At 41.5% G+C, this 20,179-nt stretch overlaps 1 protein-coding gene across 11 annotated transcripts in view; it reads right to left on the minus strand.

Annotated features, from left to right (window-relative positions):
- RBMS3 (RNA binding motif single stranded interacting protein 3) overlaps positions 1-20,179 on the minus strand; it is a 722,481-nt gene that overhangs the window by 166,221 nt on the left and 536,081 nt on the right. The gene's annotated exons all lie outside the window — the stretch shown is intronic.

The raw sequence follows: 20,179 nt of genomic DNA on the forward strand, positions 1-20,179 counted from the left end.
TTCTTTATACTTTTACAATTTCTAGGTGAACATTTTTTATAACTCCTTGCTTTCTAATTTTCCTAGGAACAAATTCCTGCAGTTTCCACCTTGTACAGCACACTGCAGCCCAAAAGGCAACTCGACCTATGCAAAAATTCCTGTGTCACAATTTTTGTTTTGTCCACAGATTTCTGTGCCTCCACATTCACTTTCATACTGTCTTAAAGATTGCTTTGCTATTGCTATTCCTTTTCTATTAAGAATCAACTCATTACCTTGGACTACCTGAAGCTGAACTATAACAATTTCTGAAATACTACATAATCTCCTAGATGTGAACCTGAAATCAGAAACTCACTGATGACATCTGGAAGCAAAAGGCTGAGCTGCCAGATGAACTGCAACCTAAGTTTGACACCTAAACTATTTATTTTAATTTGTCACCAGCTGCGTCCTAGTGAACTTAAGACATGGTGTCCTATTGCAAGTTAGACAATATTGTATCAAGTATGTTTATTTGCTTTATACTATACTGGGTTAATGACATGCTGGTTGATGTATATTTTCCAGGATTTTCTTACTGATTTAGACAGGAGTCAAGCCCTTTGCCCCTGCACAGAGTCAACAAAACTTGCAATTTAACTCCTAGTTTTCATGTTCTCACTGAATTGTATTTTACATAACATTATCCCACATAGAGGGTGTATTTGTACGAATGTGTGCATATACATATTCAGACACAGAAAGGGGAGGGCACAAGAGAGATTAGCTGATTTACAGAGGACATAGCATGAAATCAGGCAACAGTATAAACCTTTCATTATTGCTGAGGAAAGAAAATGAGTTTAAGCCAAACACCGTATCCACTAAATCAGTGAAATTAAATTAAGGGCTTAATTTAAAGTGCTCTTAAAACACACAAAAAAGATCATAGATATATGCACAAAACACTCTATCATGGATTATTGCGATTATTTGGTATTTTGAAGAACATGACACACACTGTAAAAAAATAACTGTTTAGCACTACTTACTTATTAAAAAAATTGCAGTGCCAGTAACACTAATCAGTTGGAATGCATTTTTTTATATGTAAACTGCTCAGTGTAAAAAATTCTGGATATAATAATACTTACAAAGAAAAATTATAATGATTTTTGCTCTATTTAAGATCATAACACTCCCAAACAACTGAAATAAAGGCAAAGAGTTACGACATGGAAATCAGATGATATCAACCTCTTATATGAAGTTTAAAGTTGTCCTTTGCATGACCTGAAACATGCAAAATTACGATAACAGATCCTGAAAAGTAGGATTCATATGGAAGAAATGAAGATTCTAGAGTGAACAAACAAATTACAGAATTGCTAGAAGGTCTCACTTTCTTTGGTTACATTTGCCAAGGCAGCAATGCTCAAGCCATGGTCTCATGATTCTTGTAGCTTGCTGGGCTATTTTCTCCCCTTGTAGCTTCTAGCCGAATCTCTGTTCTTATGGTAGTAATGTCGGACCCAAAGTATTACAAATTATAGTGGAAATGTATGTTTGCTTCCCAAATCTACCTCAGGATACTATGATACCTCTTTCTCAACACAGACAGAAACTGGCACTGCAGAGGATAAAAACTGGGTTGGGTTCCTCAAACTTCAGATTTAAGCAGACAGATAAATGTATGGATAAACTACATACTTTGCAGAGATTGTGCCAAGTGTTAGAGCAGAGGCTGCATATCACTCCTCAAGCTCAGAGAGAGAAGTTATGGGACTTTGCAAATGGTGGGAGTGTGGCAGAGAAGAGGGCTCTGCTGTCTGATCTTCCAGTGGCATAGGATGCCGTAAAGAAGCAGGAGAGGTACAAATTAAAGAGGCTTTCATGCATGTGTAACCTGCACTTGGGATGGTTTTAGGACTTTCTGTCTTCTATAATTAGCAGATGTGCTCCATAAGGACAGAAGTGTTTGCTCTGCCATGGCTTGATCCTTCTCTCATTGAACTCTACAGCAAAAATTTTCATTGGCCTCACTTGGCAGTATCAGGCTCTGTGTTTGGAAAATATTTTAAAAATATATACAGATGGATGCATAATAAAGATGCATAAACAAGTGTGTGCATCTCTTCTGATGTTTCTCCTGTATTTATTGTTTGCTTTCAATTTTCCATTTCAAAGCTTCCAGCAAAATGAAGTCATAAAATAGACTTGAAATCTATCCAAGCTACATATGCCTGGATACAGTCCACACAGGGTTAAATTGTCCATATTTTATCTACCTGTAGATCGATAGAAACTTTTTTGTTTCTTTCAGCAGCTTCTCCAGGCTGAAAGGGCTAATTCAGGAAATTCATATTTCTTGATGTAAAATTCAAAGAGTTGGCATTTAACTGTCTATATATGTACACTGGAAAGATTGGAGCTACTATTAAGGGTAGTAAATTATTAGCACTGGGAAAGCATTAGAAGCTCCAAGAGGACTTTTTGGGACAGTATATTGCTTTTTAGCATTTGACCTATTGACACAAAGGTGAATTCAAGCAGCATGTAGATCCCGTGTGATTGCTTGTGAAGAAAATCGAATGCTTTCTTTTGTCAGGTTTTACGTTACTTCCTATAAACCATAAATGAAGTCAGAATTTTCTTGTCTGGGAATTCCTGTTGGGATAAAGTTTGAGGTCTTCTTAGACTGAGTCCATACAGACTGCTAGTGAACAGTCGTTCATCTTGATGCACGTGCCAGAAATGGAAACCTACTAGTCCTCAAGGATGCATCAATTTTCAGGGAATCTGGATTGTTTTAACTACTACAGAAACATAAGAAAAAATCTACATAGAAACTGCTTAAGAAAAACAATATCCCCCATAAAATACAGCGTTGACAGTTTCATTTTGAGAAATCTGTACTTTACACAGACAAAAATACCATTCCCATTTAAGATCAGGCACAACTCACAAAACAAATACTGTAGAAATATTTGTACTTTTCATAAATGCATTAGATGGAAAAAGGCAACCAAGTCATGTTTAAAATGAGACAACTGAGGGTTATCCCTCAGAAGGATGAGAGACACAGCAATGTCACGTTTTCTTAGTGCACAGAATTCTAGATGACGAGTCAGCACGTCCCCACGGAGGGTTTAGCACAAAGGCCTTGAAAAATGCACTTACTGCCCTCACAGATGAAAATGAGGAAATAGTAACTGAATGAACTAGAACTTTATTTTATTTAAAAAAGAAAATATTAAAATAAAACAAGAAGTCAGCACTGAATTCCTGTGATGATCCCTGTTGAAGCACCTTGCACAAAAACAGCTGAGCTATCTGTACTCTCCTCACCACTCATCACAGTAACTTTTGTTCCATGTGATGAGATTCCCCAGGTAAGTAAAGTTGCCCACGTTCTCCATCTTGCAGCCCCCTATATAAATGTGCATGAGCTTCTCTACCTCTGACTCCTCAGGAGGGGTTCCCAGGTGAACCTGTGCCGTCCTGACTTCCTGAGACAACTGGCTGCTCTGTATATCTCTTACAACCAAACAACAGAAATAACAGGCACCAGTTTTGGGGAGGAAAGGAGAGACGATGTCTCCATGCTCCCCCTTTCTTTTTCTTTCTTCCATTCCCTTGCTACAACACTGGCTTCCCCTACACTTCAGAGATGACACAGCACTGCAGTGGGAATGTGAGCAGGAGCCAACAGCAGGGAAGCAATAAAAAAGTGTTAATGACAAGGCTAAAACCCTGCCCTTTTGCAGTATCCCATTCTCTCCAGACTGCAGACTCAGAGCCGCTGGCACTGTCCCACCACATCTTTGTGGCCAGCAAAGTCCATTGCCCCACAGCTGTGGTCAATGCTGAAGAGCAGAGCCTCGAGCTCAGGTGGCCAGCAGAGGGAAACCAGGAGGTGTGGGACTGCCTCCCCCCTCTCTGTCCTCAGCTGAACCGGAACAATGTCCAGCTCCAGGGGGGGAGCACAGGCTGAAAGCAATGAACAAGAAAAGCATAGCAATGAGAGTGAGGACGGACACATGAATTACCCACGGCTGCTTTCAGGAGAGGCCACCATAAAATAGCAGAAGAGGAGACACCACATCAGTCTCCAGATGGACAATATAAGGAATGGGTGCCAGGTATCTGCCATTCCTACCAGCTATTGGAGGAGACTGAGATGAGCAAAGTGTCAAGGTCTCCTTTCCCTGAAACAAAACATCAGGACCACTGAGGAAGAAAGCATCATTTGAGGGTATACTATGTTTTGCACAGGCAGAAAATTGGGATCTGAGAGACAAAATGCCTCAGCTAGAAGTCTGGGGAAAGCCAGGTAGAGCAGCAGGCACCCCTACAGCTCTACAGTATTGGGGAAAAAAAAGGATAGAGAGAGCAGTAAGAGAAACATGTTTCTTCTCTTGTCAGTAGATGAAAGTAGAAAGGAGAGGGAATTTTACTGTGCTTAACTATCTACAAAGAATACAACCTCTGTGCAAGATGCAGGGCAGCTAACCAGAAAGGAGTCTCTGAACTCTCTAACTTCCCTATAACAAGGATGAGAAAGAATGAGAAGCATGAGTTTTTCAAGCAAGTTTTCCTGTAAACCTTTTGTTAGTTCCTTCCACCTTTCATATCAGCTAGAAAGGTACAGTTTTCTGAATAGTCAAGGCTGACTAAGTTTTCCAAGCCAATGAATGTTTCAGGTTCCATAGCCATGTAGAAAAAACAAAGTCAACATTTTTCTGCAGGAGGAAGCAGAAAACCACTCAGAAATTGGAGTAGGTATGCCTAGGTATAGCAAGGCAGACAACATGGACAGTTCTGTCTACCTAGAAAACAAAGTTTTGTTGAGCCATAAGGTGGTGTAATCTGGTCGCACTGTGGATAGAAAAAAGAATTTCCCTATGAAAAAAAAAAGGTGCAAAAGGGCATGTGTGTTGTTCTTGTAACGGAAACGAAGAACTTCAAGAAGGCTGATAACCAAGGATGTCTGGCCTTTGAAATGAAATAATGCATGCAGTTATCTGCCATCAGCTGCTGAGACTGCACCAAAACTGAGATGGCCAGACAAGTAGCCACACAGTACAAAGTTGTTTTGGGGTGGGGAGGAAAAGCTCAGGTGCATTGCTGGATGAAGGGTGCTTTCCTGCAAAAGCTCGTGCAGTTCAGCTTCTTAGGGATCAACAGACCAGGAGGCAAACAGTATAGGAATGATATAAGATGATACAAGAGAATAGTATAGCAGAGATGGAAAGATACTACAAGTTGAAATCCAAGACAGAGCATAGTGCTTGAACTAGAGTACAACATGTGACCGGTCCCTTTGAGAATGAGGAAAGAAGGAAGGAAATGTTCCAAGCCCTGTAACTCTATTTTTCCTTCTGTTTCAAGAAATTTGGACTTAGCCACTCTGCTTAGTGCACAACTGGCTCCTACTGCCAGCAGTGTCAATGATTTGCTGTGCTATACTAAGCCAACCTATGAGGAAGTGCATTAGCATTCTGGTATTGAGCTCTCAGTGGCTCAAGCTCATCTGCTCTTCTTATCTCTATATGGTATTTCATCTGTGACTAATATACATATGTGTGTATGCACACTTGCACGTGTATATATATGGGAACAATGGGTATAAGTATATAACTACAGTTATATACTACATATGTAACAACAAAATATATTATACACATAAAAATGCAGACCAATTTAAGCATGCTTTTAATTTTGAAAATCTGGGTAAACAGATGTCTATGTGTAAAGACATACTTCCAAAAATGGAGGCATATTTACAATTATGCATATATATGTGTGTGTGTGACTGTGTATGCAGAGGAGGTATCCAAATATATAGAAATTTAATGTGCTTTGCTGGTGGTATGTGTGTGTGTGATTGCATATATCTGTATGCAATCATATTTTATATATATTTGTGTATGTGTATAAATCATTCATATAAAAATGATGGATGTATCAATCTAACAGAAGAAGGATGTTATTATCTCCTTTCTTACTTATAAATCATAAGCAACTCTAACAGCTTATTGCAGTAATAAAACTGTGAGACAAGATACATAAGGCATTCCTTAAGTCCCAGACTGGAAAGGAAGTATGAAGAAGCTTACAAATTTTTCTGGATACAGTGGATGGTCGGGACCTAAAAGTAAAGGGGAATCTACTGCAGGGTGTAAGAGGGAATGGTGTGAGTCTCCTCCTAGGACACCAAAAACTGGACCAGATTCTTGTGCTGCTTCATAAATGATCCAGGTTTTTTGCTCTGGCTTTAGAATCTTTTTTATAATAAATAAATAAACAAATAAACAAACAAACAAATAGTACTAAAGGAAGAAACTTCAGCTGAAGTACACTTCAGGGCTCTGGATTACCTTTCCCAGGTGCTGTATTTACAACCTGTTTTCAAACAGATTTCAGCGAAAACAAAAGCTGAAAGCCTGCAGCTGAGCATCTTAAAATCTCAGCCATCTAATGCTGCACCAGGATGGCAAAGAACTAGAATGAGAGAGCGCCACTTTTTCATGTAAATTAGGAGTGTTTTATCAGAGCCAGACTCCTTGTTCCAAAGCTTATCCTTGCTGATACTAATATCAGCAGTTGATGACGTAAGCAGAAAGTCACTCAGTACTTGGGGAATGACTTCAAACATTTCTGAGGAGGTAAAATTCAGTTATTCCTAAAAAAGTAGGACTGAAAAGTATCTTACAATACCTTTAAATGTATGCCTGTGAAATTCGGGAGTTTGCTTGTGAAGTTCACATCATGATTTTAAGAATTCTTTGTGGATTATTGGAAATTACTTGTGTCGGTGGATGTGTGTGTTTTTCACAAGCCGTGTAAACACTTCAAACCTAAGGGACCGAACTTGATAGCTTGCAGTCTTGAGATATTTGTGCTCACCTCAACTTTGTTCGACAGACCAAGCTAATGTTATACGTATTCTGCAGGCCACATCCAGGAAAGTAAAAGAAGAAGTCCTACATACGGAACCAGAACCTACATATGGAATTTGATTTGAAGTTCAGAGGCTTCGCAGCCTTCCTCCTTCAGGGAGGGGATGAGACTGGTGCACCGAGAGAAGCATTAACAAGCTCCGCAGCTTGTTTGCTTTTTAAGGGAAACAGTTTCAAGTTATGTGACCCTATTTTTATAGATCAATCAACTTAACCTGCTAGACTGCCTTCAACAGGTTTTTGAGATATTACACTGTGTTTTGAAAGATAAAGCAATTCCCAGAGAAAGGGAAAAGTTAAAGAGCAGAGCCATTTATATTTACTCTATTTACTTCAAGACCTAAAATAATATTAAAATTTTTCAAAATACTAAAGTGTGGGGAAAATATTTTGAGGGATCCAACCGAATCAGAAGGCCATGCAGTGGAAGATGGAGAAAAAACAAGATATATAATCAGCTTCTGCCACTTGAGATACATGTCAAAAATCATGTTGCCCTGTCCCAGTGTAGCTGATCCCCCTCTAAGTAAAAGATTTCACTGCTTTTCAATTCTGCTAATTCTGGCATCCTTTCCAAAAGCACTAAAATTAACGCTAAGAAAAAGAAATATTATTCAGAGACAAAGCACACTTGAAACTAAGGCCCTGACTACTTTGGGACAATTAAAGTGCAGCCTGGCTATATTAATCACAGTCTTCTGGCCCAATTCCAAGTTGGGCAATTACAATCTGCCTACCTAAAATTCTCCCCAGAGTTTCAAATGAAAGAGTTATTTGTGATTTCCTTCCTATAAAAAGTGTTGCTTAGTGCAGCCAGTAAAGACTGGTTACATTCAAGTGACGGGTGAATGACCCACATTGACTATAGAAAATGTGTAAAAGCATTCTGGAGTCCTTCAGGAAGAAGGACACTTATTACATGGTCATTTTAGAGCGCTTTTATTATTATAAGAGGAAGTATTCCTATCTAGATATTGCTTCACATGCCTCCTAGTAACGAAGTAGTTCAGAGTTCGAACTTTTTTTTTTTAAATTAAATTAGGTTAGGTTATTCTTTCCGTAAATTTAAGATGATAGATTTGAAATGCAAGCACTGTATCACTGAGACAGTTTAGAAAAAACATACACAACTTCTTCTACTTTGAAAACTATTCAGATCATTTTTGAGCCAAAAAAGATTAATGATTTATTATGGGGTTCATTAATCAAAAATTGTGTGTGCATGTTTTTAAAGGACCAATTCCACTGTTCAAGTCAATTAGGTCCTCTAAAGCTATTACATTGGGATGGAGCTGCAATATTACCGAGACTTCCTGCAATATTGTTGAGACTTCCCCGAGTGTATTTAGAGTATAAAATAAATGCTATTATTCAGGAGATACTGAATTGCTAAGCTTCTTAAATTTGTACAATTGGGAACTTGAAGTACATTAAAATGCTGAAACTCATTAAGAGCCCTTTTCACAGCTGCAGAATCATTGGCATTCACAGCCTGGCTCTGAACAATACAACGCTCCCCACACCTTTGAACAGGGCGACTTCCGCTCCGCCAGCGCCGCTTTAATGAACCACTGAGGCAGAACCGGTATCTAACCTCTCCGTCAACCTCCTCCTTTGAATCGGAGAAACAAAAAGTCACAACAACGCTAATATTCTGAACAGGAAAACAAAATGTACTCGTGTACTGTACTAACCCTCCCCCAACATAAAACCCGTAGTTAGCACTGTGATTTTGTTAGAATATAATCTAATTTTCCCCTTTTATCAATGACAAATAAAACACCTTCAGAGACAGAAAACAGCCCGTGTTTTTCTTTCATGCCACCCAACAAACTGTACCCAAGGAGACTTTGTTTGCTTGGGCGTCATTTTTCTGGGACAAAAGGACAGGACTCCTCATTTTAGTATAAGTTTTTGTTAATGTTAGTCATATACGATCACTCTATATGCTCAAAACGTCCTCCTGCCCTGCTCACCGAGGGGCTGGATTTTGTGTCTGCAGAGTGGCCCTGCAACAAGCAGCCAGAGTCCCCTGCAAAACCGCTTCTGCTCCATATGTATTTCCTGTGCGTGCTTCAGCAGATGCACAGAGCCGACTGGCAGAAGACGGCAACTTCCCAAAGTTAGCCAAAATGAAAACCTTCTCTGACTGCATCAGGAAGGCCGGTGCTCAGCTTTTCCCAGCTAGAAGCCAGTCACTTCGCACACCAAGCAATTGCAAACGGCACTTAAAGACAGTCCTGCTCTCTGATCCGGTAACAGTGCTCGGCCACACAAAATACCCAGTCTCCTCCTTCAGTAAGGAGGGGCACAACCCTGACCGTGATATCCAGCGTTCCCACCAATCCCAGGGTGAAGAAGCACAAGTCTTACCAACTATAGCGTGCGTCAGTCTGATTTCTACAGCTGAAGAATCTGCTTCTAAGTAAATTTCCACTGGGTCACCTACCATGCCTTCTTCGGTATTTGAAAAACAGAAGAAAAAAGAATTCAGTAACAGACCAAGAATTAAGTCTGAGTAAGAACTACGGGAATAGTGACTACTCCAGAGATTTCACAGGATTCCTAGTAAGCTTGGTACTGGACGAAATGAAAACAAACAAACGTGGCACTATTATTTAGCTTGTTAAATTCTATGTGCAAACTGTATCTATTTATTCCACAGTATTCCCCAATGGCTGGATTGTCTCCCTGAGAAGGGGAAATTGTTCCCTTTCCTGCTCTAAACATTTTTGAAAGGAATGTAGGAAAGTGAAATGCCAAACTGGTGAAGAAGATTATGTATTTCAGAAGTGGGTTTGAAAGATCCACCAAGAGATATTCACATTAAAGATAGCTTTAAGTTACAGAATGAGAAGTGGTTGGGTGCCTGTGTGGGTGTTCCCATCTACATCAAACAAACTCAAAAAAAGCAACACTGTGAGGGAACATGTGAGTATGACAAAAACAAAGCATGTGGTTAAAGCAAAAGATGCTTTGAGAGTATACAAACTGAGGTGGTTTTGTTACTAGCAACAAAAAACAAAGCTTTCAAAGCTCGGTTCAAGAATTATACTCATGCTCTGTGGTTCTTGACAAAGTGTACTAAGATTGCTCTTGAAATCTAGCTATTTTGGCACCTGATTTTGATTTTATTGGTCCCTGTGTAATACACAACTTGTGCAAAGTGAGGAGAGCAAGAAAATCCGGCTGCTGACTGGCACAAGCACGCGCATACACACACATGCACACTCACAGCACTGTGATCACATTTCTTGACCGCTTCCCAGGCACATTCCGAGGCTCAGGAACAGCCGCCGCTGGTTCTAGGCTGCATGCAGTGTAGGCAGCGGAGGTGTCTGCCTCCACATCAAACACTGCAAGTGCCACAGCAGTGGTAAATTCCAGGCTTTTCCCAGAAAAAGGCCAAGTGCGAGAAGGGCTGTGCCTGTCTGAGGTGAACAGTTATTTGGAGTTCGCAACTCTCGGATATTTGAATGGAGGCAATAAAAGAAAGAAGGCAGGGAGCCCTTTCCATCCTTCTCAGTTTCTCAGCATGTGACTTTGTTAGAAGAGTTTGCCATCTGATCAGGAAAACAGTTCCCAGAAGAAAAAGAAACATTTTAAACAGCATTTTGTCCTGTAAGTGTTTTGGGTCTCACTCTTGAAACCATTGCATTCCTTCTACCAGATCATTTCATTAAGGTGAACTGGCATGTCCAAGCTGACAGCTTTAAGATTTAAAGAGAAGAGGTTGCAACAAGACATTTTCAGGGAAGGGATCTTTGTGGAATTCACTTTCTCGTGCTGCATACAACAGAACTCAACATCTTTGACCTTCAAGTCATGTTGCCAAAGCCGTCCTTCACAGGCAGCTCAGGGCTTTTCTCCTCCTATAATCCGAAGTGTTTTAACTTTTGCCACCTTACACTTTGTGAATGCTTTAAAATAATCTTCTAGAGCGATAACTTTCTAATGTGCTCTTAATGACAATCAGAATTTATTTCAGCTAAGCTTTTCACCTCTTTTGGAAAATGACACAAGCGTGATTATGTGCACGCAGCACAACTAAGCATCTCCAACTCTGCAGTGTGATCAACCTTCACAACTATGGTAGCCTCATTTATTCTAGAGAATGATTCAGTACTTTTACACAATAAGGATTCCGCTGGAGAGAAGACTCGGCTTATGTAGATTTTCTTAGAATCCTTTTAATAATACAAATTATTACTTTGTGTTTTGCACCCCAAATTATTATATTTAAACATTATAAACCCTTATAAACATCCTTAGAAGTCCCCACAGACGTTCAGGAGATGAGAGCCCTTTCACCACATTTGCTCACTCTTGGACGCCACGGCAGAAAGGAGGAGGAGGGTTGGGAGCGGGTTCCTCATCATATATAGCTTAGCTCCAGCACATGTAAGAGAAAGTTAAGAGCTGTTTTAACTTAAACAATTGTCATAAGGGACCTCAATTATCCTTATCCTTATCCTTATCCAAAACTGCTCTGCTTTACCACCCACATCAGGTGCTAAAGTTCAAATGAACAAGGCAAAGAGGTCAGAGTAGATTGGAGAACCCAGCCTAACAATTATGTCTGATTTTGAAAAATTTTATGAAAATGAACTGAAGAAATCATAGGAGAGATTAGCCTCTTAGTATTTCTTAGCATTTCAGGTAGGAAAAAAAAATGTTATCAGAGATGGATGGAAAACAATGAAGTTCAAAACCTCATTCAAAGTTTCTGAACTAAATTTAACTTTACTATCTCAAGTCAGTCACAGAGTTTTCAGCTAAGGGTTTGGATGGTGTTTGCTCTCACTCCTAGTAAGTGCCAGCTTGATCTTACAAGCTGCTTGGAACAGCAGAAAGTGGTACAGTCGCTTTGAGCCTCATCCTCGAATAGCTCTCAATATGTCTCACTTAGCCCTGCAATTCCCTGGTTTTGTGCACCTGGCCTTTCCTTGCTTAGAGCAACCTCTGGTTGAAATGCCTCTCTGCAATTAATCCTACTAGAATTAGCTGTAATACATGCAGATTAGCACCCAAAAGAAATGGAATTTTCTGCTGAAAAAGTGTGGCAACACCAACTTTCTGCTGTGGAAACTAGAAGAAAGGGATTGGGATAAAAAAAAAAATCCAGTTTGGACATTGAAGCTCCTTAAAACAATCAGATAGCTCAAATCACTAATACAATAACAATAAAGGGGCAAGTGCAAGGTCTTGAGTGGGGAAGCTCAACAGCACTTTTCATGGGTAACCTCTGATGCACAGGTATTGCCTGGAAAGTGTATGCAGCATTAGAACCTACATTGCTAAAACAAGCAGAGAGCAGAACCTTTACATGGAAAGCAAAATCCAAGCAGAGCCTGGAAAAAAAAAATTGAAAATGTGAGTGCATGAATGGATTTCTGTGTCTGTTGTTTCAAGTACACAAATCAATTATGCCTTAATCAGCTGATGATTTTGTTGATCTAACTTACACTAGCTATTTGAAAACCGCTGCCACCAACAGGACCAAAACTGAGTTGTAAAGGAATACCTTTGCTAATCTTTTGCTCTAAATACTGTGCACACAGCTAAGTCTGTGAAAGGAAAGACTTAACATTGATACAGACTAGCTATGCTTTGGTCCAAGTTCATTTAAATAGTCTGTCCATTACAGAAGTTTGAACTCACAATGAAAATCAAACACAAAATAATGATTAACTTGGCAAAGCAGGTTTAACACAAATTATGCTGAATGGGACAAGTTATATACAACCTGAAGTGCAATGCTTGCTTGTGAATCCCACAAAGAAAGGTTACAGAACCAATAAAACAGTGCAAATCTCATAAGCTCTGAACAACTACTGTTACAAGTAAGGCACATTTTTAACCAACTTTGGGAACGCCTCCACCAAATGCCATTTTGAAATACTTATGAAAATGTAGACCTCTGCTTCTTCCTTTTTTTTCATGCTGCTGCCCGATCTATTAAAAAGAAACACTAATCTTTTTCTTTTTAAACACTGTCAAACTTCTAGCTGTACCAGCCTCTCATTTTAACATTGTTTTAATCAAATTCTTTAGTTGACCAGTACAAGAGAGGACCAAATTTAGCTGAAATCTGCTTATGAAAACATGTTCAAAGCTAGCAAAGATTCTGTTCCACAGCAAGCGAGCAGAATTCAAAACTGGGAATTTAAGCATAGTTCAAACCCCTGTAAGAACAATGTTACAAGGCTGCTCTCTTTCTGAAGATCTATAGTTAATAGAGGAACTAACAGTAAGTGATGCTTAGAAATGTGGATCTTAATTCATGAATTTTATGAGAACAATAAAATATAGTGACGGGTTCTTCTAATGGCTTCCACAATTCAGCTATCATCTCTTAACAGGCAGGACCACAGGCTTTACAATAAGCATAAAAAGGCAGCATATGCCATGCTGGGTGAGGTTGTTGGTCCCTCTAATCTAGCGATGGCATTCCCTACAGTATCAGTTTTGCAAAAGCAACGGTGGCTTAGAGTTTACTCATATATAAGGAAAAATGAAAATATGACAGTCATTACTGCTTTATGTAGTACATATGAAACAAAATAAATCAACTTTTATTTCAGACCTGAAGTTTCTTCAGGACTGCTCTTTGTTTGCTATTAAAATCGAAGGGAATTGCAAGGTGGTGTGTGCGTGGTGATGCTGGTCCTGCACAGCCCCTCGTCTTGCCAGGCACGGCAGAGGCTGTGAGCTCAGCAGCTCATCCCTCCCCTCCGAGAGCCCCAGGCACCACCCCGGCTGCTGCCACATGAAGGAAGGACAAAATGTTTTCAGCAAAGCGTCTCTTTTAAGTTGACACTGTCTTTGCAGAACATGTCAAATGCAGCCCCTGAAACTGTAACCTACATATGGTCTAGATTAAAACCAACAAACAAACAAACCAACCCTTAAATTAGGAGGCCTTCCAGATGCAAGGGGCCAAAAGCACAATAATCGTTTTATACTGTACTTTGGGGACTGGCAGCCGAGATGTCGGCGAGCACAGCACTGCAGCACATCCGGCACCACGGAGAAAAGAGATTGCTTTCTGTTCGCCTGCAAACACAGGGGCAAAACCCCCACTCCCACGGCAAAAGGACTGCGCTGCTCCACTCGACTCCCTGGCTCACAGGCAACACCCAGAGTGCATGCAGCAACGAGGAAAAGAAAAATGTAGCACTCCTGGGTGTACCACGCACAGCAAAACCCCCTTCCCGTAACTTTGTGCAGCAGACTTTGGCCCCTCGACCCCTAGGAGTGACAGGGAGCTCGGGATGGTTTGGTATTAATGATGAATACGAAGACATTAAATTTGCACTGCTTCCTACATTTAGCAAAGGAAATTATGCATTTCCCACAAAGCCTAATGCCAACTCCACAGGGATTATATTACTATTTATTGTTTTGTTTGCTCAGATAAAACACCTGTTGAGGTCAGCTATTTGAAGAATTTTTAATATACCGGCCTTACACTACGGAGAGTAAGAAATGTTTATAGAGGTACTCCTGATAAGATTGTTGGCTTTTTTTCCCCCCAGGTAGGTGCATAATGATTTAATAACAGAAACAGCATGCCCACAAACCCCTGAACCTCAGATTTAAATAAAAGCTAATATATATGAAATCTGGGTATCGGTCTCAACAGTTCCTTCAGCTTTCTGTGTTATGAAAGGAGGCGTAACCCTAGGATACGGCATCCCTCTTTTATTAAGTCCCGTCTTAAAGTGTCAGAAGTCAAGGAATTAAAAACAAAAGCAGCATAAATCGCTGTCAATCATTAAAGTCTTTGATCTGCTCTTTACTTCAAAAGGCATTGTGCTTTCTAAATGGAGGGCTCAATCAGCGCCCATTACACCTGCTGGTAGGCCCTATTCTACCCCACCATCAGCTGCAGGGCCAACTAATCAAGGCACATTCCAGTTCACATTTAAGACAAACTGAATAAAAATATGCAAGCTGTAAAACAAAAGAAAACAAAACAAAAATCTTTGTGTGACTACACTGCAAAATTTTTTCCCCTTTTGGCGTTTTGCAGTCTTCTCTATAAAATGACAGCATGCTTTGGCCTACGTTTTCTGGTACGTTCTCCTAGGATGTTCCACCACTGCCATTCCTCACTCACAAGCACAATTCTTTTAAAAAGGAAAAAAACCCTGTATTTTCACTCATTCATAACCATATGAAATATTACATGGGCCTGCCTTAGCATGTTTGCTGCATTTTTTTTATAGTAAGCAGGTTCCCTAAGTAAAGGGGAAGAAATCTATTTGCCTTTTCCTCAACAGCAAAAAACAAAACCAAACAAAACCAACCAGCATATTTGTTTTGCCAAGAAGAAGCTACAGCAAAAAGAAAAAAAGCAAAAAATAAAAAGAGATGAATTTTCTCTCAGAAAATTATAATGGTTATTTTGGTATTACCTATATAGTTTGCTGACTTAGAAAGCCACATTTCAAACAAGATTGGGCCCTGCTGTCCTGCAGGGATGGATCCTAAAAAAGACTCCAGATGAAAGCAACTGTAATGCGTTACAACTGTGTAGAAGTACATGCAATGCATGCCAAGCAAATCTGGCAGAATTAGACCCTTAATTATAATGCTTGGTACTAATACAATTGCATGTATTTTGTGAAACAGATGAATCATAATGATAGCAAATGGGAGCAACTGCTGGCCAAGAGACAATGTGAACAGAATACCTGTTTAACAGGGAGGTATTTGGCCCATGGCAAGGGTTAAATAATTTTTCATCCTAATTTGAACAAGTTTGTCATTTTAAGGTTGCTCTTCTTCAAATGTGCATCATGATTGAATTGTGTTGCCCATACTCAGTTTGAGGAGTATTCTTTTCCGTAAACATTCCCTTCAATTTCAGATTATGGTGATCTTGGGCACAATCTGGTCTTTATAAACAGGGAATTGAAGAAAAAACAAATGTCAAACAGAGATAAAAGTAGCATTGTACTTTTAATTATCAAAGTATTTTATTTCATTTAAAAAAACAGACTCACTGGTCTTTTCCAGCTGCCTTGCATCATCACAGCAATGAAAAGCATTGTAAATCCAGTTCAGTCAAATGGTTAAAGTGGGTTAGCAGCTGCTTTACATCACTGGAGCAGCATAAAGCAGCAAGCATTTGAACCTAACCCATACCCTTTCAAGGCACTTTTCATTGCCAAAAAAGAAAAAAGTTTTTCTTCTCAGTCACGACTAATGCTTAACTGGGACAGCAGAGCCATCTAATTAAGGGGGAATAAAACATACTAGAAAAAATCTGTGCAAACAGTTTTGAGGTAGAATTTGCTTATTTTACCTTCCTTCAGCTGGCAAAAACTTTTCAATCTCATCAGACTGTCACTGATGGGAGAAAACTGTTTAAACTAATATGCCTCACTCTCAAACCTGATTTTAGACAGTTTCCAACATAGTACTTCAACAAAAGCTAGAAGGGCAGATTCACTCTTACTTAGGGCTGGGAGCACAAAGAAATCAATACACAGAGATAAAGGCAGATAAACACTTTGGGCAGATATGAAGTAGGAAGAAAAATACCATGCTCAAAACCCTTCTGCTTAGCTAATATGATATAAATGGAAGTGTGGTGTCTTCCACAAGGTGACTGCAATGCTCCTTTCACTTGCCTTCAGCCTCAAGTATGTTCAAGGGCTTTCTCTGCTCATGCATGGCACTACATCAGGATTAGCTGAGCAATTAAATATGCCCTACGTTGTTCCTCTTCACCTAGTTATTGCTTCAGTTCATAACTGGATGGAGCTATTGCTCCTATTTGGCTACGCTCTTAGGAACCACAGCTATCAAGTTCCCAGAAAACATTTTGGTGGGAAACAAATCCACAGCTCAGAACTAGCATTTTCTTTTAACTGAATTCCAGAAGGATTTACAGAATAGCTCGCTGTGAATAGCCTTCTCCCTCACTAACGTAAACGCGTGCTCTGCTGTGGGTGTGCACGTGCACAAATACACCCCTACACACGCACAGGCTCACTCACTCTTGGTTGTCTTCTTCCCTCCCACTGTGTTTAGAAGGTAGCGAGGAAAAGAAAAGTAGGCTTGATTCCCATCTCCAGTCAGGAAACAATGTCAGAGTATGCAGGGATGCAACAAGGAAGGCTAAGGCCCGTTTGGAATTAAATCTGGCAAGGGACGTCAAGGACAACAAGAAGGGCTTCTTCAAATACATCAGTAGCAAAAGGAAGACCAGGGAAAATGTGGGCCCTTTGCTGAATGGGGTGGGTGCCCTGGTGACGAAGGATGCAGGGAAGGCAGAGTTACTGAATGCCGCCTTTGCTTCAGTCTTTACTGCTCAGGCCAGCCCTCAGGAACCCCAGACCCTGGAGGCAAGAGAGAAAGTCTGGAGGAAGGAAGACTTTCCCTTGGTCAAGGAGGATCGTGTCAGAGATCATTTAAGCAGACCTGACACCCACAAATCCATGGGCCCTGATGGGATGCACCCACGAGTGCTGAGGGAGCTGGCGGACATTATTGCTAAGCCACTCTCCATCACCTTTGAAAGGTCGTGGAGAACAGGAGAGGTGCCTGAAGACTGGAAGAAAGCCAATGTTACCCCCGTCTTCAAAAAGGGCAAGAAGGAGGACCGAGGGAACTCCAGGCCAGTCAGCTTCACCTGCATCCCTGGAAAGGTGATGGAGCAGCTCATCCTGGAGGCCATCTCCAAGCATGTGGAGGACAAGAAAGTGATCAGGAGTAGTCAGCATGGCTTCACCAAGGGGAAATCATGCTTAACCAATCTGATAGCCTTCTATGATGGAATGACTGGCTGAGTAGATGAGGGGAGAGCAGTGGGTGTTGTCTACCTTGACTTCAGCAAGGCTTTTGACACTGTCTCCCAGAACATCCTCATAGACAAGCTCAGGAAGTGTGGGTTAGATGAGTGGACAGGGAGGTGGATTGAGAACTGGCTGAATGGCAGAGCTCAGAGGGTTGTGATCAGCGGCGCAGAGTCTAGTTGGAGGCCTGTAGCTAGCGGTGTCCCCCAGGGGTCAGTACTGGGTCCAGTCTTGGTCAACTTCTTCATCAATGACCTGGATGAAGGCACAGAGTGCACCTTCAGCAAGTTTGCTGATGATACAAAACTGGGAGGAGTGGCTGATCCACCAGAGGGCTGTGCTGCCATTCAGAGAGAGCTGGACAGGCTGGAGAGGTGGGCGGAGAGGAACCTCCTGAAGTTCAACAAAGGCAAGTGCAGGGTCCTGCACCTAGGGAGGAATAACCCCATGCACCAGTACAGGTTGGGGGTTGACCTGCTGGAAAGCAGCTCTGCGGAGAAGGACCTGGGAGTGCTGGTGGACACCAAGTTAAGCATGAGGCAGCAATGTGCCCTTGTGGCCAAGAAGGCCAATGGTATCCTGGGCTGCATCAGGAAGAGTGTTGCCAGCAGGTCGAGGGAGGTGATTCTCCCCCTCTACTCAGCCCTGGTGAGGCCACATCTGGAGTACTGCGTCCAGTTCTGGGCTCCCCAGTACAAGAGAGACATGGCACTACTGGAGCAAGTGCAGCGAAGGGCTACAAAGATGATTAGGGGACTGGAGCATCTCTCTTATGAGGAAAGGCTGAGAGAGCTGGGCCTGTTTAGCCTGGAGAAGAGAAGGCTGAGAGGAGATGTTATTAACGTGTACAAGTATCTGAAGGGAGGGTGTCAAGAGGATGGGACCAGACTCTTTTCAGTGGTGCCCAGTGACAGGACGCAAGGCAACAGGCACAAACTGAAACACAGGCAGTTCCATCTGAACATGAGGAAATACTTTTTCACTGTGAGGGTGACAGAGCACTGGAAGAGGTTGCCCAGAGAGGTTGTGGAGTCTCCTCTGGAGATATTCAAAACCCGCCTGGACATGATTCTGTGCAATGTGCTCTAGGTGACCCTGCTTGAGCAGGGGGGTTGGACTAGATGATCTCCAGAGGTCCCTTCCAACCTCAACCATTCTGTGATTCTATCCCAGGTCCTAGGGAAATTAGGCTCATACAAACATACTGTCTGCGTTTGTCCATCCAACCAATTTCTGAGCGCTTTGGCAACTTGCTGCCAAACCTGATAGAAAGCTAAAGGTTTCAAAGATAATTATAGTTCTACATGTCTTCTGCAATAAAGAAGAGGGAGAAGAGAGACCAAGTACCCACCCCAGATGAAGGGGGAAAAAAAGTAGTGGAGTAGAGTTCACATTTTGTTAGACAGCGGAGTATCCGCATAGGAGAAATGCCTTATAAATGCCTTCATCATGAAAAAGTTCCACTCAGATCTTGTGAGCTCCTCCAACACCACCATTAATCAACTTTCCAACACAAACCTGCAGGAAACTAAGCTTTGTTAGTGCTGGGACTCCGGGAATGATGAACTAATGATACTGTTGCAGCTACCTGTGCAGCAGCCCTTCTGGGCTCCACTCCTGCATGCCGGCACCACAGTGGGGTTATAGGAATATTCAGGTTGCCTGAGTTACCTCTGGATTTGCATTCCATTGTTCTGTGTCGGGGCTGCAAAATGCTGAACCTCGCTTACATGCAGGGCTGCTGCATGTGAAACTCTTCATCCTTGGGCCCCCCTCTCCCTCTGACTGCAGTGTATATTAGGCAAGGTACCCTGACTGCTCAGAGCTCCTAACCTGGCTTACGCATCACTCCTGACAGATGTCCCAGAGGTTCCGTACCTGCTTCCCAGTCCAGAAACTGAATATGGAAACTTCAGCGCAGACGATACTTTCTTCAAATGACAACAATTACTTGAATGCCTTCTTGCAAGCCATTTCAGCTCAATTACTCCAGTGAGCAGTAACATTTAATTTTACAGCCTGGGAGTACAGTGATTTGGTAATTTAAATGTTCCTGGCAATTTCAATCATTCCACAGTTTTCATGCAATTTTCTGTTCCTGACATCAAGTGCCAGAAACAGCAGAATCGATGCCACTTGCCACGGCTGCACACAGTCATCATTGCTCTGTCACTGCAGCCTGGAAGCCCTGTGCCCATGCCGCTGCGTCCCGGTGGCCTCTGTAGCTCTGCTTGGCGAAAACGACACCAAGCAAAGGGGGGGAAAGAAGGCAGAGCCCGCACTAACATACCTGCTGCTATTTCAGAAAGCCAACAGCAGTAACAATTCATCCTCCGAAAGTCCCGTTTTCTGGATTCCTTATAACACAGGAAAATAAACTTTTTGTACGATTACAGGTGGAGGGCAGGATGGAGAAGCTCGCTGTGAGATCACCTCTGCCAGAGC

Source organism: Apteryx mantelli, chromosome 2 (assembly GCF_036417845.1).
Source record: "Apteryx mantelli isolate bAptMan1 chromosome 2, bAptMan1.hap1, whole genome shotgun sequence".
In the NCBI taxonomy this organism is placed as follows: domain Eukaryota; kingdom Metazoa; phylum Chordata; class Aves; order Apterygiformes; family Apterygidae; genus Apteryx; species Apteryx mantelli.